The following is a 27,032-nucleotide window of genomic DNA, read 5'->3' as shown; positions in this document are numbered from 1 at the left end:
TTCTCCATTTTTTCTCCACTTTTTCTACATTTTTTCTCCACTTTTTTACACTTTTTCTACACTTTTTCTCCATTTTTTTCTATGGTCGGTCTACCCATTAGCTCTGCCATGCATAGTGTAGCTCTACACCTACTGCACATGTTACTTTATGCCTACTCTGACCCCATATTTGTCATTACTATATTGTCCTTGTACTGTATTATGACATTTGTATCATGTGTTTCATTTCTTGCTGTGTTAAAATTTTTTTGCTGCATCCCAATTGTACCTCTACATTGTTCGTAGAAAGAAAGGTTTCCAGCGCCAGGAATAGATTAAAAATCCTTTTTTATTGAAAATAAGGTAATAAAAATCCAGCAGATACCGTATTAGATGTCAGAAGGATGGCAGAACAACGCGTTTCGACGCTTCAGGTCTTAGTCATGTTCTGACTTAAAGTGTAACCATCTCCCTTAAATCAGATCCCTGGTCCACTAATTAGTTGAAACTAATTAGTGGACCAGGGATCTGATTTAAGGGAGATGGTTACACTTTAAGTCAGAACATGACTAAGACCTGAAGCGTCGAAACGCGTTGTTCTGCCATCCTTCTGACATCTAATACGGTATCTGCTGGATTTTTATTACCTTATTTTCAATAAAAAAGGATTTTTAATCTATTCCTGGCGCTGGAAACCTTTCTTTCTATTTTCAATTGGATGGCTGCCGAGCCTCATTCCCTGCGCAGGATCCCTGATTGCAGCCAGCAGGTCAGTCCTTGGTGAGCTGGACTCTCCCCTATCTTCTTCTACATTGTTCGAGTTTATGCTATTGTTCTCTCACTCTTATGTGATACTGATTATTGTCATTTTTCATGATTACATGCAGATAAGTCCAATCTGACGAAGGCTCAGGCCGAAACGTCATTTGTAACTTGTTTTGGACAAAAACATTTATGCTTATGAAAAAATTTTTTTTCTTAATACGGACCAATAAAGAGTGATTTTGCATTACTATCCGTTGTGACTTACTGACTTAGTCTGGGAGATTTAGAGTGCCGAAGTTACTCACTAATTTTATCTATTATTACCTCTGAGCACCTATATACCAGTGAGCAGAGCTTCCTCTACAGTAGTTCTCCTAATTAGGCATGCCCTTACCTCATAAGCAGGGCATTGCAGCTTTGGTAGCAACCATTACGACATGGACTCTGCTGCTGTGGACCCGAGAAGAGTGAGTGCAGATTCATTGCACCCACACTCCTCACATGAAGGGTCCGCACTCCTAGAAAATGGGGGATACGTTCCCTGAGTGTCTCCCCCCATATTCTAGACGGTCCAGAGTCGTCGTGGGACCCCTTTATTTTTTTTCTTACAATAAATTGGTGAAAGAGGAAATGTTTTGGGGACTGTTTTTTCAAATAAATTTCTTTGTCGATTTTTTTTTTTTGTTAGTACTGACAGTTTATGATGTTGGGTATCTAATAGACGCCATGACATCACAAACTGCTGGGCTTGATCTCAGGTGACTTTACAGCTAGTATCAACCCGATTTATTACCCCGTTTGCCACTGCACCAGGGCACGGGATGAGCTGGGGTGAAGCGCCAGGATTGGCGCATCTAGTGGATGCGCCACGTCTGGGGTGCCTGCGGCCTGCTATTTTTAGGCTGTGAAGGCCCAATAACTATGGACCTTCCCACCCTGAGAATACCAGACCACAGCTGTCCGCTTTACCTTGGCTGGTGATCCAATTTGGGGGGGACCCTACTTTTTTTGTGTAATTATTAATATTTATAAAATAATTATAAAAAAAGAGCCTGGGGGTCCTCCACATTGGATCCCCAACCACGGTAAAGCTGCCAGCTGTGGTTTTCAGGCTACAGCCGTCTGCTTTACCCTAGCTGGCTATCAAAAATGGGGGGACCCAACGTCATTTTTTTTTTAACTATTTTTTAAATAGAAAAAATTAATGGGCTTCCCTGTATTTTGATTGCCAACCAAGGTAACGGCAGGCAGATGGGTGTGGCAACCCATAGCTGTCTGCTTTATCTGCGCTGAGAATCAAAAATACCGCGGAGCGCTACGTCATTTTTTTTAAAGATTTATTTTTACAGCACTGTGATGTCCAGCAATCAAAATACAGGGAAGCCCATTTTGTTTTTAGTTATTTAAATAAATAATTAAAAAAAATATATATGGGCTCCCGCTGCATTTTTTGTATTGCTAGCTAAGGGTAATCCAAGCAGCTACTGGCTGCTAACCCCCACTGCTTGGTGTTACCTTCACTGGCAATGGAAAATCCAGGGAAGCATTTTTTATTTTTTTTGCCAAAAAACTACAAAAAAAGGACGTGAGCTTCGCCATATTTTTGTATGCTAGCCAGGTATAGCAGGCAGGTGCTGGAAGAGTTGGATACAGTGCCAGAAGATGGCGCTTCTATGAAAATGCCATTTTCTGAGGCGGCTGCAGACTGCAATTCGCAGCAGTGGGGCCCAGAAAGCTCAGGCCAACCTCTGCTGCGGATTCCAATCCCCAGCTGCCTAGTTGTACCTGGCTGGACACAAAAATGGGGAGAAGCCTACGTCATTTGTTTTCTAATTATTTCATGAAATTCATGAAATAATAAAAAAAGGGCTTCCCTTTTTTTTTGGTTCCCAGCCGGGTACAAATAGGCAACTGGGGGTTGGGGGCAGCCGTACCTGCCTGCTGTACCTGGCTAGCATACAAAAATATGGCGAAGCCCACATAATTTTTTCAGGGGGCAAAAAACTTCTGCATACAGTCCTGGATGGAGTATGCTGAGCCTTGTAGTTCTGCAGCTGCTGTCTGTCTGTATGGAGAAGAGCATACAGCAGCTGCAGAACTACAAGGCTCAGCATACTCCATCCAGGACTGTATGCAGAAGTTTTTTGCCCACCAAAAAAATGACGTGGGCTTCGCCATATTTTTGTATGCTAGCCAGGTACAGCAGGCAGCCACGGGCTGCCTCCAACCCCCAGTTGCCTATTTGTACCCGGCTGGGAACCAAAAATATAGGGAAGCCCGTTTTTTTTAATTATTTCACTTATTTCATGAAATAATTAAAAAACAAATGACGTGGGCTTCGCCCCATTTTTGTGTCCAGCCAGGTACAACTAGTCAGCTGGGGATTGGAATCCGCAGCACAGGTTAGCCCGAGGTTTCTGGGCGCCTCTGCTGCGAATTTCAGTCCGCAGCCGTCCCAGAAAATGGCGCTCTCATAGAAGCGCCATCATCTGGCGCTGTATCCAACTCTTCCAACAGCCCTGGAGCCGGGTGGCTTGTTGGGTAATCATGAGTTAATACTGGCTTTGTTTTTCTAGCCAGTATTAAGCCAGAGATTCTTAATGTCAGGCACGTTTGACCCGGCCATTAAGAATCTCCAATAAAGGGTTAAAAAAAAGACACCACACAGAGAAAAAATACTTTAATAGAAATAAATACACAGACACATTAGAGACTCCATCTTTATTACCCCCTGTCAGCACAATAAATCCCCAATAAACCAGCGCTGATAAGAGGTTTTTAATAGAGGCTTAAATTATAAGCAGCAATTTCAGCATTCCAAGTGCCTTTAAATGAATTTGAAGAAACTGCACTTCAGGATTGTAGTGAGGATTGTAGTGAGGATGAGGTGCCCCAGCCCATTACTTGATGAGCTGGGGCACCTCATCCTCACTACAATCCTCACTAGTGTAGTAGTAATGACGATTGTAGTGAGGATGAGGTGCCCCAGCCCATCACTTGATGGGCTGGGGCACCTCATCCTCACTACAGTCCTCACTACAATCGGGAAGCAGCGTGCAGCCTTCACTCCGTGAGTGATCAGTGCTGCTAGCGGTAACAGCGGTAACGTTGACAGACGCGTTACCATAGCAATGGTGCTCCCGGAGCCGCGGTTAGCGGTGACGTCACCGCTAACTGCGTTGCTATGGCAACGGTGATCTCCGTTAATAACCGGCTGTGTCAGCCGGTCCCTAACGGAACGGGGAGTCGACCGTGTGCTTCAGCATATCGCCGGTACACGGCGATACACAAATGTGCACCGTGTACCGGAGAGATGCACTCGCAGGTCCTACATGACGCGTCATAGTCATGTGACCAGTCTGTAGCCAATGAGATAATAGCCACGTAACTGGTCACATGGCTATTTTGACGTCACGATAGGTCCTGCTTCTCTGCTGGCAGTGCCGGTCACCGGGAGGATTCAGCGATCATCGGATGGAATAGCAGCAGGAGACAAGAGTGCAGGAGGGATCGCAGGGACCGGTAAGTGTTATAGCAATGTTTATTTACTGTATGTGTACATTTATAATGCATTTTTATGTGTTTGTGATTTCCTCCCATTATAGCCTATTGGTTCGAGTTCGGTTCGTCGAACGTTCGACGAACCAAACTCGAACGGGAGCTCCGTTCGGCGAGCCGCCCTCGAGCCGAACCGCGACCGGTTCGCTCATCTCTACTCTTTACTCTATAAGGACTACCCCGCAGGGAAAGCACAGGCTCTCACCCTTTGAAATACTCTTTGGTAGTGCACCCAGATTAGGATGCTACTTCCCACAGGAGTTACACCTGCAATGTGATAGCCTAACGTCTTATGTTATTTCCCTGCAGAAGAGACTAACTGAAACCCACCAAAGGGTCTACTCTTCTCTACCTGATCCTGATGCCGTTCCAGGAACCCACTCCCTAAAGCCTGGTGACCGGGTTTACCTAAAGAAGAACGCGAGAAAGACCCTTGAGCCACGATTTGAAGGGCCTTTGACTGTCCAGCTGACCACTCCAACCTCCGTCAAACTTGAGGGGAGATCGACATGGGTCCATGCCAGCCACTGCAAGAAGGCCTAATACTGCTGATAAGTATTTCTATGTGTACTCCCTTTTTGGGGCCTTCTACACCATGGCAGAATTCATTTGAGACCCATCATGAAGTGTTAGCTGAAAAACTTGAGATCACAGACTGCTGGATATGTACACACGCACCTGTGACAGCCTCTTCCATGCTATACTTAGCCATACCAGTCCCAATAAACTAAGTGTTTCAATGGGGAGGCTGTTACAACAGACTATCAGTGTTCCAAGAGTTACTCTGTTTACTAGTTGCTTATGTAGTGTTCAAGTTGCTAATGGCTTTGTTTTCCCGCTGCTTGAAGCAATGTAGATACAATGATTATTCAGCACCCGTATGAAATCACTAATATGCCTTTTTTCTCTTCTCTACTCTGTCCTCTAGAAATCACCTTGGCGTATCATGATGAGACTCCTATCGAGAGGCATGCAGGCAGTCCTGGGTGACGGATGTGAGACGACACTCCCTGAGCAAACCCACGGCTCAAAAAGTATCTGGAGGCTAGCCTGCTTTCTCTATAGTCCACAGCTTCTCGATGGCCCCCTGTCCATCAATCACTCCAATAGGGGGGATTGTGAGGAAAGAGTTAACCTTTTTCACTGACTTAGAAAATAATAGAAATTCATTCTCCCTGGCAAGACCGAACCAGACTTATTTGCGTAATAAACTGTGAGACCAACCTCAAGGACGCAGAATGTTTTGACTTAGAGACGACTGAAAAACATCTTGTTATGGGAGTATAAGTCATTATATTAATTTCTCTTGCTGGGAATATGCAATCCACGCCTTAATGAATGTAGATTAATGAATATGTATGTTGCATAGTTACGCCCTAATCAACTTTGTATAACTTTGTAATGTATACAATATCAATACACTTTCTATTCGGAGCCGCACATCTCCAGTCTTATGTGTATAACGGCGTCCGCTTGTTTTCATTGAGACGGAGTAGCAGAGGGGGGGGTCACCGGTACCCTCTCTGCATTCGGACATCGCTGGCAACAACTGGGACCGTTAGGTCAACCTAACACTTTGGAGGAGTAAAATATAAATTAAAGAGGTGGTTCACCCTTTTTCATTACTAGCCACATAGATAGATATTATGTTGAGAAACAAGGTTTCTCTCAAATACCTTGTGCTGCGAATAGTGCCTGTGAGCGATGCTATTGCGGTCCGCTCACCCCCTTTGTGTGACCCCTGGGCTCCGTGACCTCTGATGTCCAGTGATGTCACGTCAACTGTGGCGGGCCACGGTCTTCCTGAGTGACTGGGCTGTTGGAGGCATTTCATTGCTCATCACAGCCCAACGTCACAGCCCAGCATTTCACGTGCACTCTGCAGTAAAGGAGGGATCACAGCCCTTGGCTGTGATGAGTGGTTAAACGCCGCCCACAGCCCAGTCACTCAGGAAGACTGCAGCCCACCTTAGTTGACGTGACATCACTGTCCATAAGACATCACAGAGCTCGGAGAGTTATGCAAATGGGGTGAGCTACTCACAAGCACTATTGGCAACACAAGGTATTTGAGATAAACCTTGTTTCTGAACATTATATCAATGTGGCCAGTAATGAAAAGGAGTGAACCACCCTTTTAAAATAGAGAAAACATTAATGGTCTATCTCCTGGTATATACATCGGTAAAAGCATCAAGTACTGGTACTTGACTGGTACAGTTAACTCCACAGGGCTGCCCAAGCAGGACTGAATGGTAGGACAGGAGTGGGAAAGCTGACCCTATGTGTGCTGAGTGGAGGGTGTCTTGGCATGATAAGCACCAATCACCTAACCATGCCTACCACTTCTACACAAATGCTATAGCCGCAATGGGCTCTAAACATGAGCATATGCATGTGCTCAGAGCATATGTGAAGACAGCGCAACTCCATGCAGTCTCCATGCCCTTTTATCACCTAGGGTCGCCCCAAACCCAGGGTGAATCATAATGGTGCCTCCAGGCGCCAATAGTGGAGTGCCACATCATCAGTGACATCACCAGTGGTCTATCCGGAACCACCACCTCACTGATGACAGAATGGTAGCACCACCCCAAACACCCTACCAGTCATTGGCTAATGACCAATGGTGGGGTGGCAGGTCATAGGGACAGGCCTCCATGAGCCAGTCCAGCATGGCCACATCATCTGGACACCTGACGCTGTCCAGCGATTCAGGGCCTGCTACCTCACGGACATGCCCAGTGAAGTCCTTACCGGACTTAGCCTCCAATGCACTAAGTGCCTGAGCATGCTCAGTAGCCTGAATAACCGACTAAGCCTTGGAAATCAGACTATAAGCCTGAGCATGCTCAGTAGGCACAATAGCGAAACACTGGACTTAGGCTCTGGCTGGGGTAAATCAGCGTGCGCCCTAGCCACCTCTCCAAACTTAGACGTGGAGAAATAAGCAGCCAGCTGGATGACCCGAGTCACAGCCAAAAAATGGTGGCCAGCACCTGGGCATAACAGGACCTGCAGCAGGCTGCTTGCGGCTACGGCAGCACCGATTCGTAACAATGTGAAAATAAAAAAATGAAAATTTTACTTTTTCACACAAAAATGTTATTTTAGCCTCATATTTTGCATTTTTACAAGGATAACAGAAGAAAATGCACCATACAATGTACTGTGCAATTTCTCCTGAGTACGCCGATACCTCATATGTAGTTGAAATCAATTGTTTGGGCGCACGGCAGAGCTCAAAAGGGAAGGAGCGCCTTTTGAATTTTTGAACGCTAAATTGTCTGGAATCAATAGAAGACGCCATGTCAAGTTTGGAGACCGCCTGAGGTACCAGAACAGTACAGCTTGCCCACAAGTGGCCCCATTTTGGAAACTAGACCCCTCAAGCAATTTATCTCAATGTTTGGTGAGCCCCTTGAATCCACAGGGGCTTCACAGAAGTTTATAACGTTGAGCCATGAAAATAAAAAAATACATTTTTTAACCCAAAATTGTTACTTCAACCAGGTAGCTTTCTTTTTCACAAGAGTATCAGGAAAAAATGCACCATAACATTTATTGTGCAATTTCTTCTGATTATGCAGATACCTCATATGTGGTGGAAATCAATTGTTTGAGGGCACGGCAGGTCTCAGAAGGGAAGGAGCACCCCTTGAATTTTAGAGAGTACAATTGTCTGGAATAGAAAGCGGATGCCATGTTGCGTTAGGAAAGCTATCCATGTGAGGTCTTGTTTTTTGTGGGACAAGTTCATGTTTCTATTGGTACCATTTTCGGACGTCACATAACATTTTTGGATTATTTTTTATTCTCATTTTTGGTAGGTAGAATTAACATGAAACAGTAATTCAGGTATTGGTTTTTGCAATTTTTATTTTTTTTATGCTGTTCATTTTTTGGTAAAAGCAACAATACAGCTTTATTCTTTGGGTCAGTATGGTTACACCGATACCACATTTATATTATTTTTTTTTTTATGTTCAACTTTTTGATTGCATTTTATTCCACTTTTTTTTCAGTATGATGAAAATTTTTTTTTGATGCATTTAAAAAAAACAAACTGTTCACTGAAGGGGTTAAATAGTGTTACAGTTTTAAAGATCAGGTCGGGCTGGATGCGGTGATACTAAACACTGTACATGAACTTTTTTTGTTTATTTTTGTTTTTAGATAAATAAATGTATTTTTGCGTATACTTTTTTTTGCCTTTTTTTGTTTTACATTTTGCAAGCTTTTTTTTTTGCTTTGCTTAACTCTTTTACCTAGTCCATATATAGGACTTTAACTTTTCTTAGTCTGATCGCTTGAATAATGCATTGCCATGCAGCAGCAGCATAATAATGCATTATACAGGCAGTGTCAGGCTTCAGATCACCTATCAGACACTGCTGCAGGCTGGGTCTCACAGGCCACCGTACATGACAGACCAGGAGGTCATAGTGTGACCTCCAGTTGCCATGACAACCCTCAGGTCCTGCGTGATTGTGACACAGGAGACCTGGAAGAGGTAAGTGAAGCAGCTCTCTGTACCTCTGAAACATCTATGTGCCGGTAATCACTATTGATCGATGCACATAGACGATCATAAAGGGTTAACATCATCAGGACCTGATCCAATTAGATCCTGGTGATGTTTCCAAACAGAACTACCAATCTACACAGGAAACCCAGTGATGGCAGCATGCAGGGGGTCGCAATCCCCTCCTAACCGCAGACTGTTGATAAACGTCAGCTCTGCACAAAGCCCAGCAAAAGCCGACATTTATATACCATCGGCGGTCCTGAAACGGTTAACAGACTTAGAGGTAGTTGTCAGCTAAATTACAACCCCTGGCAAAAATGATATAATCACCTGGCTCTGAGGATGTTCATTGAGTTGTTTACTTTTGTTTAAAAAAGCAGATCACAGACATGGGAAAAAACTAAAGTTATTTCAAATGTCAACTTTCTGGCTTTAAGAAACACTTAAAAAAAATCATGAAAACATAATGTGCTAGCCAGTAACGGTTACTTTTCAAGAGCAAACAGGAGGAAAAAGATTATGGAATCACTCAATTATGAGGAAAAAATTATGGAATCATGAAAAACAATCAAACAAAAGAACACTCCAATACATCACTAGTATTTTATTGCACCCCCTCTGGCTTTTATAACAGCTTGCAGTCTCTGAGGCATGGACTTAATGAGTGAATAACAGTACTCTTCATCAATCTGGCTCCAACTTTCTCTGATTGCTGTTGCCAGATCAGCTTTGCAAATTGGAGCCTTGTCATGGACCATTTTATTTAACTTCCACCAAAGATTTTCAATTGGATTGAGATCCGGACTATTTTCAGGCAATGTCATGGACCTTATATAAGGTCCATGACATTGCCTTCAAGGAATGTTTTCACAGTTTTTGCTCCATAGCAGGATTCATTATCATCTTGACCAACGATTTCATCATCTCCAAACATCCTTTCAATTGATGGGATAAGAAAAGTGTCCAAATTTCAATGTAAACTTGGGCATTTATTGAAGATGTAATGACAGCCATCTCCCCAGTGCCTTTACCTGACATGCAGTCCCATATCATCAACGACTGTGAAAATTTACATGTTCTTTTCAGACAGTCATACTTTTATTATTTAGCTTTTCTATTTGTAAATCCCATTTCCTTTAGGCAGTTTCTTACAGTTTGGCCACAAACATTGACTCCAGTTTCCTCTCATTCATTTCTCCTTTGTTTTGTTGTGCATTACCTGTTTTGGAGACATATTGTTTTAAGTTTCCTGTCTTGATGCTTTGATGTCTTCCTTGGTCTACCAGTATGTTTGCCTTTAAGAACGTTCCCATGTTGTTTGTATGTGGTCCATATTTTAGACACAACTGACTGTGAACAACCAACATCTTTTGTAACATTACGTGATGATTTACCCTCTTTTAAGAGTTTGATAATCCTCTCCTTTGTTTCAATTGATATCTCTCGTGTTGGAGCCATGATTTATGTCAGTCCACTTGGTGCAACAGCTCTCCAAGGTGTGATTACTCTTTTCAAGCCAGAAAGTTGCCATTTGAAATGACTTTAGTTTTGTGCCATGTCTGTGATCTGCTTTTTTTAAACAAAAGTAAACAACGGAATGAACATACTCAGAGCCAGGTGATTCGATAATTTTTGCCAGGGGTTGTATACACTGTGTGCATAATTTTTAGGCAAATGAGTATTTTGATCACATGATACTTTTTATACATGTTGTCCTACTCCAAGCTGTATAGGCTTGAGAGCCAACTACTGATTAAGTAAATCAGGTGATGTACATCTCTGTAATGAAGAGGGGTGTAGTGTAATGACATCAACACCATATATGAGGTGTGCTTAATTATTAGGCAACTTCCTTTCCTTTGGCAAAATGGGTCAGAAGAGAGATTTGAGGGGCTCTGAAAAGTCCAAAATTGTGAGATCAATACTTGGAGATTAAAGGCTCTACCACGCACAATATAGGTGCTATGGGGATAAAGAATCATATAGTATAGTAAAGTGAACCCCAGCACTCGAATGAAGACAAAAAGGGAATATGCGTAAGTGAATTTATTGACTGACACACTGCAAAAGGAACCTAACCAGAGCAACAGCACCAACGTTTCGGCATAGAGCCTTTCTCAAGGTTGTTGCATCACTGGTCAGAGTAAGGAAACACGGGTCTAGAAGAACAACCGGAGGTGGACAAATAGAGGTAAGGTTCCACACGTATTGCAGAGTGTGCTCGTAGGTGAAGGGGTGACAGGATCACAATGTGAGGTGAATGGATGCCTGCAGTGGAGGTCCGGAGCTGGCACAGTGGCAGGGAGAATGGCTGCAGCAATACTAAGGAGATCTTGATAACATGATCTGTTGGGTGCCATCGGGACTGGAGTTAAGCCTGCTTTACACGAGTCGATCTACAGTGCCTACAAGTAGTATTCAACCCCCTGCAGATTTAGCAGGTTTGATAAGATGCAAATAAGTTAGAGCCTGCAAACTTCAAACAAGAGCAGGATTTATTAACAGATGCATAAATCTTACAAACCAACAAGTTATGTTGATCAGTTAAATTTTAATAAATTTTCAACATAAAAGTGTGGGTCAATTATTATTCAACCCCTAGGTTTAATATTTTGTGGAATAACCCTTGTTTGCAATTACAGCTAATAATCGTCTTTTATAAGACCTGATCAGGCCGGCACAGGTCTCTGGAGTTATCTTGGCCCACTCCTCCATGCAGATCTTCTCCAAGTTATCTAGGTTCTTTGGGTGTCTCATGTGGACTTTAATCTTGAGCTCCTTCCACAAGTTTTCAATTGGGTTAAGGTCAGGAGACTGACTAGGCCACTGCAACACCTTGATTTTTTCCCTCTTGAACCAGGCCTTTGTTTTCTTGGCTGTGTGCTTTGGGTCATTGTCTTGTTGGAAGATGAAATGACGACCCATCTTAAGATCCTTGATGGAGGAGCAGAGGTTCTTGGCCAAAATCTCCAGGTAGGCCGTGCTATCCATCTTCCCATGGATGCGGACCAGATGGCCAGGCCCCTTGGCTGAGAAACAGCCCCACAGCGTGATGCTGCCACCACCATGCTTGACTGTAGGGATGGTATTCTTGGGGTCTTATGCAGTGCCATCCAGTCTCCAAACGTCACGTGTGTGGTTGGCACCAAAGATCTCGATCTTGGTCTCATCAGATCAGAGCACATTGAACCAGTCTGTCTCAGAGTCCTCCAAGTGATCATGAGCAAACTGTAGATGAGCCTTGACATGACGCTTTGAAAGTAAAGGTACCTTACGGGCTCGTCTGGAACGGAGACCATTGCGGTGGAGTACGTTACTTATGGTATTGACTGAAACCAATGTCCCCACTGCCATAAGATCTTCCCGGAGCTCCTTCCTTGCTGTCCTTGGGTTAGCCTTGACTCTTCGGACAAGCTTGGCCTCGGCACGGGTGGAAACTTTCAAAGGCTGTCAAGGCCGTGGAAGGCTAACAGTAGTTCCATAAGCCTTCCACTTCCGGATGATGCTCCCAACAGTAGAGACAGGTAGGCCCAACTCCTTGGAAAGGGTTTTGTACCCCTTGCCAGCCTTGTGACCCTCCACGATCTTGTCTCTGATGGCCTTGGAATGCTCTTTTGTCTTTCCCATGTTGACCAAGTATGAGTGCTGTTCACAAGTTTGGGGAGGGTCTTAATTAGTCAGAAAAGGCTGGAAAAAGAGATAATTAATCCAAACATGTGAAGCTCATGTTCTTTGTGCTTGAAATACTTCTTAATACTTTAGGGGAACCAAACAGAATTCTTGTGGTTTGAGGGGTTGAATAATAAATGACCCTCTGAATAAACTTTTCACAATTTAAAAAAAAAATAAAAGAAATAACATTCTTTTTTGCTGCAGTGCATTTCACACTTCCAGGCTGATCTACAGTCCAAATGTCACAATGCCAAGTTAATTCCGAATGTGTAAACCTGCTAAATCTGCAGGGGGTTGAATACTACTTGTAGGCACTGTATCGTGCGATAGCACGAGCGATCGTACCTGCCCCCGTCGTTTTTGCATCACGGGCAAATCACTGCCCGTGGCGCACAAACTCATTTAACCCCCGTCACACGCACTTACTTTCCGGACGACCTCACTGTGGGCGACGAATGTCCACTTCCTGAAGTGGAAGGGATGTTTGGCGTCACAGCGACATCACAAGTCAGCCGGCCAATAGAAGCGGAGGGTCGGAGATGAGCAGGATGTAAACATCCCGCCCACCTCCTTCCTTCCAATAAGCCGGCGGGTGCCGTGGGACGCAGGTACGCTGTGTTCTTCGTTCCCGTGGTGTCACACGGAGCAACGTGTGATGACACGGAAACGATAAACAACCTGCACCCATGAAAATAAACGATATTATGAAAGTTAACGACGAGTACACGACTCACGATTTGTGAGCGATACTGCGTCGCTCAGAGGTGTCACACGAGACGACGTCGTGCGCTATGCCTGATGTGCATCACGAAAACCGTGACCCTGACGACATATCGCACAATATATCGTCTTGTGTAAAGCCCGCATTATGGAAACATGGGTCTACAGTATTGTATTTTTTTTTTATTTGGGTATTTAATTTATATGTTTTGTGCTCTCATAACTCAGATCCTAACTAAAAGAAACCCTGCAAATGATATACTCTTTTCAGGTGAGATGTTTTATAACTGTATGAGTACATATTATCAAACTCACAATACTAAAGATTAAGACCCCGATTCATCAAAACGCTAACTCCAGAACTCAGAATAATCAAAAACAGTATGAGCAGCGCCGGTCTTGATGAATCTGCCCTAAGTTGATTTTTCATGTTCTACACTGTTCAGAGACAAACTATACACAATCAGTTTTCTATTCTACAGGAATGTGGAAGAAAATAATGAAGGTTTCAGCTCACATATATGAAGTCTCCAAGGCAAGGATGGATGCCCGCAGTCCCCTGGACAGGCCGGTCCGTGATTCAGAGTAGATATGGAAGGAAAAAGGGTTTGGTACTCAGCACCAATGCAGTAATATAAAACTTGGAATTTTATTAGAAAATCTAAAACGAAGGTACACAGGTCATCCAAAAAATCGCCATGCGATTTGCCTTGCAGCTTTACGCGTTTCGGACAAACAGGGGAAATTAAAAGCAGTCCTTAGTCATAAGCTCTTATGGCTAAGGACTGCTTTTAATTTCCCCTGTTTATCCGAAACGCGTAAAGCCGCTAGGCAAATCGCATGGCGATTTTTTGGATGACCTGTGCACCTTCGTTTTAGATTTTCTAATAAAGTTCCAAGTTTTATATTACTGCATTGGTGCTGAGTCACTCCCAAACCCTTTTTCCTTCCATATCTACTAGGAATGTGGAAGAGCCTTATTATAATTTTACATGTTTCAGACTTTTTTGTGCAGCTTTTATTTTTTCTTTATATTATATATTATTTACTAGTATATGGTGCTTGTTGAACTCAATGGGCTGTCTATAGTATGCACAGACATGCTGGATGTTCCAAGAAGAGATGCTACATTATCGCTAGTTCTCGTTACAAGATGGCATTTATAAATGGATAATCTCTTTCCTTTTGTTTATATTTTCCTAACAAGTTGTAAAAATGTTTTCTATACCAAACAACCTTTTGGGACAAAATCATTAGATATTGTAAAGTATATATTTTTATATTATATACTTATTTTCCTCTTTAGGTTCTTTGTCTTAATTGAGATTTACATCCTCAAGTTTTCTATGACCTCATAACTAGTCCATTTATTTATTGCAGCATTGTAGCATCAGGAACAATTGTTGAGCTGTATCTTTTCCTCAATCTATTTTGAAGATTTTTTCTAAAGCTTCATTAATCTTTCTATTATGTGCACCTTCTCCTCTTGGTGTTATCATCTTATATCACTAGAAAGTCTTTAGACTATTGATTTATATCATGCATTGTTGCCGGTGGTAATAAAACAATGGATTCTCAGAAGAATAGCAGGATGGAGTTTGGTTATGTTACCCTGGTGACATATAAAACTTTTTGGGATTTGCTAAATAAGGAGAAAGGTAAAAGCTTGCAGACGTGTAGAAATGAGTTAGAGAAGCTAACAAAACTCATGCCTTCTGGGACATTTGATCAAAATCTATTGAAGGGGATTTAGATTGTCATTGTCTATGATCTAGGGATCACTGGAACACAATATGGACAATTGGAAAGAATTAGTTTTCCAACAATGTAAAGGATTTCATGTCTGAATAATACAAAAGGCAATTACTAAGTTCTTTTGTTTCCAAGTGGATATAATTATGTGGCATTTTCATTGACACCAATATCAATAAACCTCTGTAAAGCACAGTTATACTTTCATTCTGCACAAGATGTTGTGAAACTGTAAGTTTAAATGTGACGAAGTCAATAACTAAAAATATTAAGCTTTATAATAAAAGTAACATTTGCATTTTTAGTGGCTGCTGGCTTCTCATTCTCTGTATTTCTGCAATGCTTATTGATTTTGAAACACTGGTTGCATTTATTACTTGTACACTAATGTAAATTAAAGAAAATATTCCTGTAAGTCTCTAGGATTAAAAAAAAACAATACAACAGTACAACACAAATTAGATGAGCTGGTGAAGACAGAGCTAGAGCTAAAGAGATTCTTCATGTGAACAACCATCCATCCATTATTTCTTCATCAATTATATTGAATGACAAATGGAGTATTATTGACACATACACATTAACACACTGAGCCAATATTGATCATCTGTAGAAAACTTTCAGCATGTCTATATTTAAATAATGGAAATTGCCATATACATGCATGAGAGTCTTTCCCCTGCCTTTCCACATTGTAGATATATTTTTCCAGGTGATTCTGGACAGAAGTATGTTTCCGAAATATCTATTATCCATATACAGTGCTTACAAGGAGGTTACATTTCTAAACTGAAAGTCATATTTCAACATTGTAGTTGTATTTTATATTTCTTCACTAGGTTAGGACTTTATTTTCCTTTTGAGGATGATGGGGATGATGAAGATGAAGATGATGGGGTTGATGATAGGTATGATAAGGATGATGATAATGATAATTGGGATGATGACGTTGATGATGATGATGATGATGGGGACAATGATGATGAGCATGAGGATGACGGGGTTGATGATGATGTTGTGTATGTTGAGGGATATTGAGAATGATGGGGATGATGATGATTATGATGGACATGATGATGATGATTGTGATGGGGATAATGATGATGATGATGATTATGATGGTGATGATGACAATGATGGGGCGATGATGGTGATGGGGATGATGATGATGAAGATGATGGGGATGATGATAGGGATAATAGGGATGGTGATAAGAATGTTGGAGATGATAACACTGATGAGGATGATGATGGAAGTAATTATGAAGATGATGAGGTTGATTATGATGATGATGTGGATGTTGAAGATGATGATGGGATGATGGAGATGATGATGATGATGATGGAGATGGTGATGATGATAATGATGATGATGATGGGGATCATGATGGTGATGGCAATGATGTTGATGAGTGATGATGATATTATTTACCTCTTGAAATCTGTTATTCATCTCCATTAATCTCCGTTATTTAACCTTTGTGATGTTACTTTTATGTGATGTGATATCTTGATACACACATATGTTCTTTTATACCCGTGCACATTGGTGACATTTTTGTCCAGATTTAATTTTTCTTTTATTATTCTATGCAAATTACACCATGTTAATGGGTTGGCCAAATTAATATATTTTTAAAATATTTCATACTCTATCCTGATGTTGCTTTTGGCAAGCCAGAATAGCCCACGTAGCTCATCATTGGCTGCAGCAATGAATTGCCTCAACCACATTTTGGCTAAATAAGCATTTTAAGCCATTTCCAGTGTATCAAAGACAGGTCCAAGCAACAAAGACCATCAGAGACTGTGATAGCGCTGGAACAGATGTGGAGGATAAATGTGGTTACTATAACTGTCCAGGACAAAGCGTTTTTTTATATTTTTCCTCCTTCTTTTGTTCTCATTGTCTTCCATTAGTACTAAATTTAGCTTTTTTTTCAAAATATGAGAGCTTGTTTTTACCATGACGAGTTTTATTTCTAATGCCTCTATCACACATCAGTTTTTTCCGATCAGTCACAATCCTTTTTTGTGACTGATGCGACGGATCCATCGCAAATTGCAGTAAAACTGATGCGACAGATCCCTGTAAAAAATCGAATCCATCGTACCACTTTTTTTACACGCCAAAGGTTATGAGAAAGAAAGAGAGAAAGAAAGAGAGAAAGAGAACTTTTTCTGACCAGAAGGGAATTTACACATCTGAGCATGCTCGGTTAAAAAAAGACGGATCTGTTGCTGCAATCCATCATTCGACGGATTGCGACGGATCCTGCACTCATAGGCTTCCATTATAACCAAAGACGGACGCCGACGGATCCGTCGCTGTCCGTTTTAACACAAACAAAAAACATTATTGTGGACGTTGTCTCCGTCTGACGGACACACATTTTTTGACAGATCTGTCGAACGACAGAAAAAATGTGCAGCCTTCCGTCTCAATCTGTTGCTAGTGTGGCGCCCCTGAGGCATTCATCGCCACAGAGGTACTGCACCTCAGCAAGTGGTGTGGTATCCCATCCTGAGTAAGAAGGGGGTCATCTACCGGTTCACAGACAAAACCTGCACACACCAATTGTTAGGACACACACTGGGCCTTTAAGGCAGGTACCCCATTAATGCTGGGAGTAGCGACCAGTATACCTGGTTATGGGGCCTTAAGTCCCATTCACTGTCCTGGAAGGGTGGAGCCTGGCAGGGGGGAGTGTAGGAGAAGTTAGTGGGGCAGTTAGGAAAAACCGGTTAGTTCAAGTTTGAACTAGGCAGTCTGTCAGAGAAGAGTCAGTTGACAGGAGTCTGTGAGAGGGTCTGTGACAGAAAGTCTGAGAGAAAGGAGTAAGGAGAATGTTTTTTTTTGTGGTGAAGACCCTGGGGCCCTGCTAGGTCCCGGTGACACCGAGGAGGAGGAAAAGGGTTCCAGAGTGCCACAGATGTGCGGGAGGCCTCCGTGGACTTGTTCCACTAAAAACACCGGTATGGAGGAATCTGGTCGCAACAACGGGGACAGTCCCCAGGCTAGAGAAGGAAAACATTTCCCTTTAGTAATCCGAAGGCTAAGAGATTGCTGCAGGCACCCGAGGACACAACCTGCCACCCATCACCTGCAAGGGGGAGCAATAAAAGGACCGAGGTCAGCCACCCTTTGGACAGGCTCGGTGGCGGAGGCGCAGGACAGTCTAGTGAAGGTTGGCGCTAGTGAGACTGCCAGGGAAGGCACATTGAGGGGTGCACTGGTACTGACCTTTGACCTGCTTGGGATCAGCGGAGGCCCGGAACAGTGAATCCCGGCAACACAACAATGAGTAAAACCTCTTGACTGCAAGCCCTGTGTCATCTGCTTTGTCCTGCACCCCATCAACATCCACTATAGACTTTACAAACGGTTGCCCTAGGGAACCAGCTCCACGTGTGGGGAGCAAGAAACACCTCAGCTGCCATAACACCAGCCCCGGAGGCCCCATCCAGCAGCCGTGGCTCCAAAGCCACAATCCACAGGTGGCGTCACGAATCTTATACAAACTTTATTAACCCCTACCCTGATACCACCACAATAATTGACTCTGCCAGGGTCACGGAGCCAGGCCCCACCACCGCTGACTACCCCGGACTAGTCCGGCCTGACACCAAGTCACCTAAGGCCCTGGGGCGGGCGGACCACTAATACAAGTCAATGAGAAAAAATGGATCTAGCGTTGGATCCGTTTTTTTCAAAATGTGTGAAAGGGGCCTAAGCGACACCACTGCTTTTACTATACAAACTGAAAGACAGTTAAAAGATTCTAAGTTGGGTAAAGTGGTGCAAAAACTGCAATTCATCCATTGTTTGGCTTAGTTTTCATTGGTAAAAAAAATTATCTGGCAATATAATTCTTTAGATGAGTTTGATAACTGTGATACCAAACTTCAATTTTTTTTATTTTAGCAGTTAAAAAATTATAAAATTTGTAAAACAAAATATGGTGTCACCATTTTCTGAGGTTAGTAGGTTTTTTTTATTTTGCCATAGTTGTAGCATGCCAATCTGATATATTTATTACATTGTAGGGTACTTTTGATACGTTGATCACATTAATTATTTGCTTTTGTGGAGGGAAAGTGTCATAAATAAAGAAGTGGCAACTCTGACCTTACTTCTTTTGTCTTAATTTTAGACGCGATAATATATAGTATATATATGTTCTTAGTAATAGAGAATAGTGGATGATTAAAACTTTATTTTTTTACACTTTTAAAATATTTTTTTGCCTTTTTTTACATTTTCACTTTATCTTTTTTTTCTCCTAGGGGACTTAAACCTATGACTGTTTGATTCCTTATTGATTTCTTATATATATACAACAATACTACTACGATACAACAGTATATAGGAAGCAAGCCTGCAATGGCAACCCATCAGCTATATATGATCTTGTTGGTGAGTAGAGGCATGATGAGCGCTGGAATGATTGGGCCATATAATCAGGCAATTTAAATGATGCTGTCAGAAATTGTCAACAGTATTTAAAGGCGGCGTTACACGCTACGATTTATCTGATGATATATCGTCGGGGTCACGGATTCTGTGACGCACTTCCGTCATCGTTAGCGACGTCGTTGCGTGTGACACCTACGTGCGACTCCGAACGATCGCAAATAGGTTGAACATCGTTGATCGTTGACAAGTGGTTCACTTTCAAAATATTGTTCATAGTTTGGAACGCAGCAGACATATTGGTACATTTGACACCCTGCAAACGATGAATAACATCCACACGACCGCCTTGGGCAAACAATATATCGCTGAACGATTTAGCGTCGCTTGTGTGATCGTTACGTGTGACCACTAATAAACGACCTATGTGCGATCTCGGCAAATCGTAACTACGATCTGGGCGTGTCACATCGCTAACGAGATCGTCAGATAAATCGTAGCGTGTAAAGCGGCCTTTAGATGGTTAAACAGCTGCAGTTGGAATTTGCTCCTGTCAATTCTGTTAGCGGTAGAGCTGTATTTCCCAATTGACAATGAAGTATCAGGGCCTAGGATGGCAGATTACAGGAGAGGTAGGTTAAAAAAAAAGTTTGATGGCTTTTTTCCCTGCTAGCCTGGCATTGAACTGACAGCTTGCATTGGCATTGGAGGCGGTGGGGTCCCTATTAGCAATCTGTTGTCAGAAGAAAGAGATGAAGACAAGAAGGAATTCTCTGAATAAGGATGTGAGTAGAGATGAGCGGACACATGAAAGTTCCGGTTCGGCGGATTCAGTTTTAGATAAAGTTCTGTTCTGGACCTAAATTTTAACCAAACTTCATTGGAAGTCACTGATTGGACAGCTTGGCTCTCCGCCCACAAACAGCCAGCCATAAACAGAGCATGTCTGGAGGATAGAGGGCATGGCTTTCCTTTTTTTTTTTTGTACACACTACATCCGACTACAAAGCTGATTTTACACCCAATGTAAGCCATTCAAGCACTACCAGCGGCCTCCTCTAGGCCAAGCACCGAGCATACCAAAGCACACAGATGCACAATCGAGTAGTTTGCTTACACAAAGCAAGAGAAAGCTTTGGATAGGGGGTGATTGATCAATACAGAGATTTCACATTTTCAAATGTGAGAAAAGATTGGATTCTGGAGATGTTTTTAAGATGCAGTTAACATAAGTGAGTGCCTTCCTGCCTCCTTGCTTAATTCTCTACCATGCTGCTCCTGCCACAGCCACTATGCGGCCCCACATCTCCTTCCTGCATACTTCGTATCATAGTGGTAAATTGTATTCCCATTGCCAAGGCTGTCATTCCTGGCACTAAACTACTACAGATTTCCTTGCCTGTCCTCACCTAACTCTTCACCATGCTAATCCTGTCACAGCCACTGCAGAGCTATGCCAGCTACATATCTCTTGGCTGCCCAGTTTGTTTTATAGTGTTAGACAGGATGCTGATAAATGAATTTTCTTATCTTAATGGGTTATTCTCATTTCCAAGATCCTATCCTATTATGTAATAGGTGTAATATAATTATAATATTAGCAAATACCTCCAATTAGAAATTTAGTATAGTTCTTCTGATTCACTATGTCGCTTACCTCTTGTTCAGGGCATTGCAGGACCTTAGGTATTCATGGTTACGACCACACAAATAGTCAATGTTAGTTAGTTGCTAATGGTCATAACCATGGATACCTAAGATCCTGCACTGTCCTAAACATTTCAAATAGAAGAAATTTGCTAATATTATTATTATTGCTACACCTACTACATATTGGGATAGGATCTTGGAGATGGGAATAACCCTTTAAAGGTAAACAAACAGGAAACTTACCAAAATAGGGATACATTTTGGAAAGGCTGGGCAATAGCAAGTCAAAGCTTCTACACTTTGAAACAGTATTCCTGTTTTGTCTCCCTAAAAAAAGAATAATTTTTGGACAGCTTGATAAAAAGAATATGCAATTGCCTAATCATTTTGTGATTAGCAAACCAGTTGCAGACCCCACAAAGCATATAATTTTTCAATCCAAGCTGATAAAAAAAACATCTTCACATTCATAACAGTACACTTGTCATCTAAGAATGATGACTTAATTAAAAAAATGCTAAACTCTAAGCCTAAAATGCAATCATTTTTTGATCTTTTATACAATATAAGTATCCTACAAGGCCAGAAACTGCTGTGTTGTTAAACAGTCTGCTGGTTACCACCACTTTTTCCCCCTAGCCAGATAGATTGTGGTCCATTTGGCATTAAAAAGGCTGTGTTTGCATTGCAGAACTAAAAAAAGGTTCAAAAGGCACCAAGTATACCTTTAAATGTTATATACATATTTTCAGACAACTCGAGGCTTTTGAGTAACGCAATTTTCCGCAAATGTATTAATCTTACATAGAACCTTCTAGAAAATTTTACAGTGGCTGGCAAATTGAAACTTTAAGTGATCCCCCTAATCTCTAATTGCAATTCTTAGCATAGGAAAAATTATTTGTTCTTTTCAATTTTGTAAAATGTTGGAGTATAACAATGGATGCTATAAAAATGTCACACAGATGTAAGAGCCAGACACACAGCTAGCACGTGGATGGAATGTGGATATCAATACAGATGAACATTTTTCATACACTCACATGAATCTGTCCTTAATATGATAACATTGTTAAAAGTTTGCAAAACATATAACCTTGTGTCTTCCTAATTTTTTTTTTTTGCTTTTGCACAACTATGTTGTTGCTTGATGAGAAATTAATGATTGCACTTAATTAACTATAATTGTAGACGGAGATAAAGGAATACTAAAGGCGAAAGGGGCAGAGTTCACAGATTCAAAGAACAAAAAGATATTCCCCCATGAACCTCCTCTGAGAGTGCCCATTAGGACAGAGTCAAACCTGCGAGTGTCTCACGCGTGCCTTATGAGAGTATCGCGTCACATCACCCGGCGGCACACTCTCCTGACAGAAGCGGGTCACTGAATGTATTTCTATCCTGTCCGGAGAGAGTGTGGCCGTGCCGGGGATGCAATGCGAGACTTGTGCGAGTCAGATGCAAGACAATCGCAAGTATGGCTTTGGCCTTAGGCCGGAGTCACACTTGCGAGAGACTCACATGAGTCTCACATCACATCCCCGGCACGGCCACACTCTCTCTGGACAGGAGTGTGTCAGCTGCATAGAAATACATGCGGCTGACCTGCTCCTGTCAGGAGAGTGTGTGGCCGGGTGTGATGCGAAACTCGCGCGAGTCTCTCGCAAGTTTAACACCGGCCTTAGAAGGCATAATACAGGATATTTAGTTTACTCAGTGTTCCTTTACATTTCTCTTGTGTTTTGTTTATATAGTAGAATTAGAACTAACTAACCATACCATTTTTGATTTATTTAATGTGATAAACACCAGCAAGCAGATTGTTATTTTCCAGTTATTTTTTTTGTAGAAGTGAAGTTTATTTATGATCAAAAAATGACATTGAAAAATAAAAGAAATGTGATACCACATAGAAATGTCCATTGTTTCTTACAGCATTTACCATCATTGGACATTTATTGCATAACTTCACTATGAGACATATGGTTGATGTATTTATACGTGATCATCATCCTGTCCTTTTCTTCTTCACTAATGAATGTGTAGATTGATTTAAGGAAGTTGCAGCTGGTATGCCTGTGGGTACCCAAACAATATGTTTACATGTAATATGATAGTAGGAAATAACAAACAGGCATTTTAGTTACAGCTCATTTCATTTATTCAAATTGCTACAGAAATGTATTCTTATTAGTAATAACGACAGTAATTGTTGCTAAGAGATAATGCTGATGGGTCACATATGCTCTGCAAGATTACTATAATAAACATTACGAATCAAATAATTCATGTTACACTTGTGATTTAAGCATAATGAACAAAGAAATTACAATTATGTACGGGTGGAAAGAAGCAGGGAGATGAATAACCCTATTCATGCAAATGTGCACCATAGATTCCAATGACTTCTGTCGAGGATTGTGCAAGAATGGCTATGCGTGCTGCACTATGCTTGTTGTCAAATGTGGAACTGCTATGCAAAACACCATATATGATCTTGATTTTGATACTTAGGCTGTGTATACATATTTTCGACCCTGCATCGTCATTACTTTTAGGCATTTAGGAAAACCGCCAGATGGAAAGTTTGTAACATTGTTTGTAGTAGGATCATTTCCATCAGTTTAGTACATCTGTTGTTGAACCACATGTGCATGTGCCAGTCCAAAGGCTGGGTCACAACTTTTTATGGAACAATTTGATCCTGACCTGATTCAGCTACTGGGAGTAAAGGGGGAAAAGCATGATGGCAATTGATGCTACTTTGCATTATTGATGATCTGGTTGAGATCGATCAGGCTCAAACAAACTGAGACTGATGCATGAGAAATATGTGGACACTACATTAAGGGTATGTTCATATTTAACATTATTACAATATGTGGGTTTTTGTTGCATTTTTACTTTTGTTTTTTGTAGCATTTCTACTTGCAAGCCAAATTCAGCTTGGAGAAAGGGTAGCATGCCACATCCATCTCCTGGCCCACTGACAGTAGTGATACCCAGGGCCCCCAATTAGGCATAAAGACATTCAAAGCTTTTCCAAAGAAATCACCCTGAGACAGTATACCAAGATATAGATGTTCCTACCATAACCCCATTCAGATTTGCTCTCCTATGTGGGGCTACTCACAAAAGTCACTATCTGTAGACCTGCACTTCACAGCTGTTTGTTAGACCTAGTGCTAATGCACCAAGCTTAAAAACAACCCCAAGCCACACATCATGGGTTTGTGAGCCACATGTGCCTCCCGAACCACAGGTTGGGGACTCTTTCCCTAGAGGTTTGTTTCCACCTTGGCAATTATATGCACACACCTGTCCATTTTCAGAGGATATGTCAGAGCCTCATTTTGGAAATCAGTGAGAGTTCTAGCAATTGGATGCACATCCTGGTGATAGATGATATTTTTCCAAATTTATAAAAACCTTTTAAGGCCTCTTTAACATGTCAGTGAAAAACATAGACGTTTTTCACTGATGTTTTAAAAACATATATGTCCCTCTGTGTGTTGTGACTTCATGGCACACGTGTGTTCTCCATGTGCTATCTGTGATCCGTGATAGCACATGGAGATCAGGTATTCCAAACTTACCTGTCCCCGCTCCTGCTGTCCATGGTGAAAAATCTCCTCCTCTCCTGTGTCCGGCCGCCGCTATCTCCCCTCTGCAGCTACTTCCTAGTCGGCTGTGCAGTGCATAATAATATAATATAATAAGTGCACAATTGCATATTCATGAGCATACTTAGCCGGGCTGGAAGCAGAGATAGCAGTGGCCGGAGACAGCATTGATGAGAGAGTTTAAAAAGCTTTTTATTTTAAATGTATGTGTTTTTCTGGTATGTGTTTTACAGAACACATCACTGTGTGTTCCATGTGACATCAGTGAAGCCAGACCCATTGATTTTAATGGGTCTGCATATGTCCATGATTTTGGTACGTATAAAAATGGTCACATACGTACCAGAATCACTGACATGTGAAAGAGGCCTAAGGCCTCTTTCACACGTCCGTGAAAATCACGCATGTTTTTCACGGACGTGTCAAAGGTGCATATTGTCCTCCGTGTGCCGTGTTTATGACACACGTGTGTTCTACGTGTGTTATCCGTGATAACACATGGAGAACGGGAACTTTCTGCTCACCTGCCCCTGGCGTTGCTGTCGGTGGTATTGATCTTCAGTCTCCGGTCCTGCCGACTCCCCACTGCTGCTGCTTCCAGCCTGCAGTTGTAGGAATATGCAATGAGCAAAATGAGCGGAGGTCGGAAGCAAGTGACAGCAGCGGCAGAGACGGGAGGGTTGGAGAAGGTGAGTATAGAAATTTCTTTTATTTCACAGACACGTGTGTTTTCTCCGGTGCGTGTCACACGGATCACATCCGTTCGGTCCATGTGACACCCGTGATGCCGGAGAAAAACAGACATATCTACATATGGCGCACACGGGCACATATATGCTCCACATGTACACATGGTCCATGGCAAAACATGCACGTGTGCGCAGACCCATTGATTTTAATGGGTCTACGTGTGCCCGTGTCTCCGGCATGTGAGGAAATGGACCAAACACGTACCGGAGACATGGACGTGTGAAGGAGGCCTAAGGCTGTTTTTCCAAATTGATTGAATCAAGGTTTAATTCCTGGCTTGACTACCATTTCCAACATTGTAATCTAGTAATGACAAATAACACTGCCATAGCCTTTTAAGTTTCCAGTCTTGGGCAGGGGCCAAATTTTTTGCCTACCAGGGGAATTCCACTAATCCATGCATTAAATATCCCCCCTTTAGCAAAAAAAAGAATATGATGGTAATCAAGAAAGCTCACAAATTTTCATTATTTTTTTTCTTTTTTGTGCCTAGCTCTGAGCAGAGTCTTAATCCTGTTAAGATAGATAAAAAAGTTGCAAATTAATATCCAATATTAAAATAACTTTTGCTTTGTGCCAAGTCCATGCAGGGACTCATTCCTGCAGAGTTCTGAAGGGATAATTCACAGCAGTTGAAAATCAAAGCAATGCTAATTTTTGAAAAAAATATTGACACTGGTAAAGAAAAATTTAGTTAAAGAATTGGATTTTATTTTCACATTTTTGTCTTTTGTGACCAGTTTTGCTCAGGCGTCCAATCTTCTACCAGCATCACTCACACCAATCTACCTAAAAAAAACTGCTTAATTTCACCAAAAATAATAATGGTAATGATGATTGTAATGATGATGATAATGATGAAGATAAAGAAAATTATAGTCTTGGAAGGCCATGACATTTTGTTTGAAATTAATTTGGATGATTAAGCACAATGAAATTGAATATATGTGCCATGCAGTGATCATATATTACATTGTCAATTAATGGCAGCCATAATATTTCTGGCATTGTTACTTACTAATTTGCCCACTTGTAACGAACTATCAAAGTCAAAGAGATTATGCTGCAATAAAAATCTACTGTATTTAATAAACTTTATTTAGCCATAATGCACATTGAAATCAATACAGAATGTAAAATAACTATTTTATGATACAGGAATAAATGTCTAGTAGAACCCTAAACAACACCCACCCTTATAAAAGTGGTAGTTCTTATACATTTCAAGTATAGGGTAATAAAGAAATCCATGAGATTAATGTATTATCAATACTGTGTTCTATAAATAATGAAACTCATGCTTCAATGAAGCGCTTATGTAAAGTAACTCCAGCCAGTAGAAAGAAGGAACCCTTTATTTCAAAGCTTTTATGCCAGAATTCTGGAAAGGCCGTTCTGCAATGTTGCTACTTATGGTGTTCTCAATCCATATTTGCTCAGCAAGGACAAAGTAGGTTGAGCTGGAGTGGGAAAGGGGCATGACAATCCCTGCTCATAAAATTCATAATGAGCGGCGTGAGGAGCACACTGAGGTGCATACCATTTGTTCCTAATTAAACAAAAGCCATTTCCCATTTAGCAACTTCGAAGGAGCTAAGTTACCCAATTGGAATTGATGAAGA

Source organism: Anomaloglossus baeobatrachus, chromosome 2, assembly GCF_048569485.1.
Source record: "Anomaloglossus baeobatrachus isolate aAnoBae1 chromosome 2, aAnoBae1.hap1, whole genome shotgun sequence".
Lineage (NCBI taxonomy): Eukaryota > Metazoa > Chordata > Amphibia > Anura > Aromobatidae > Anomaloglossus > Anomaloglossus baeobatrachus.
The sequence above is the reverse complement of the archived record's forward strand: the minus strand, read 5'-3'. Positions refer to the sequence as shown.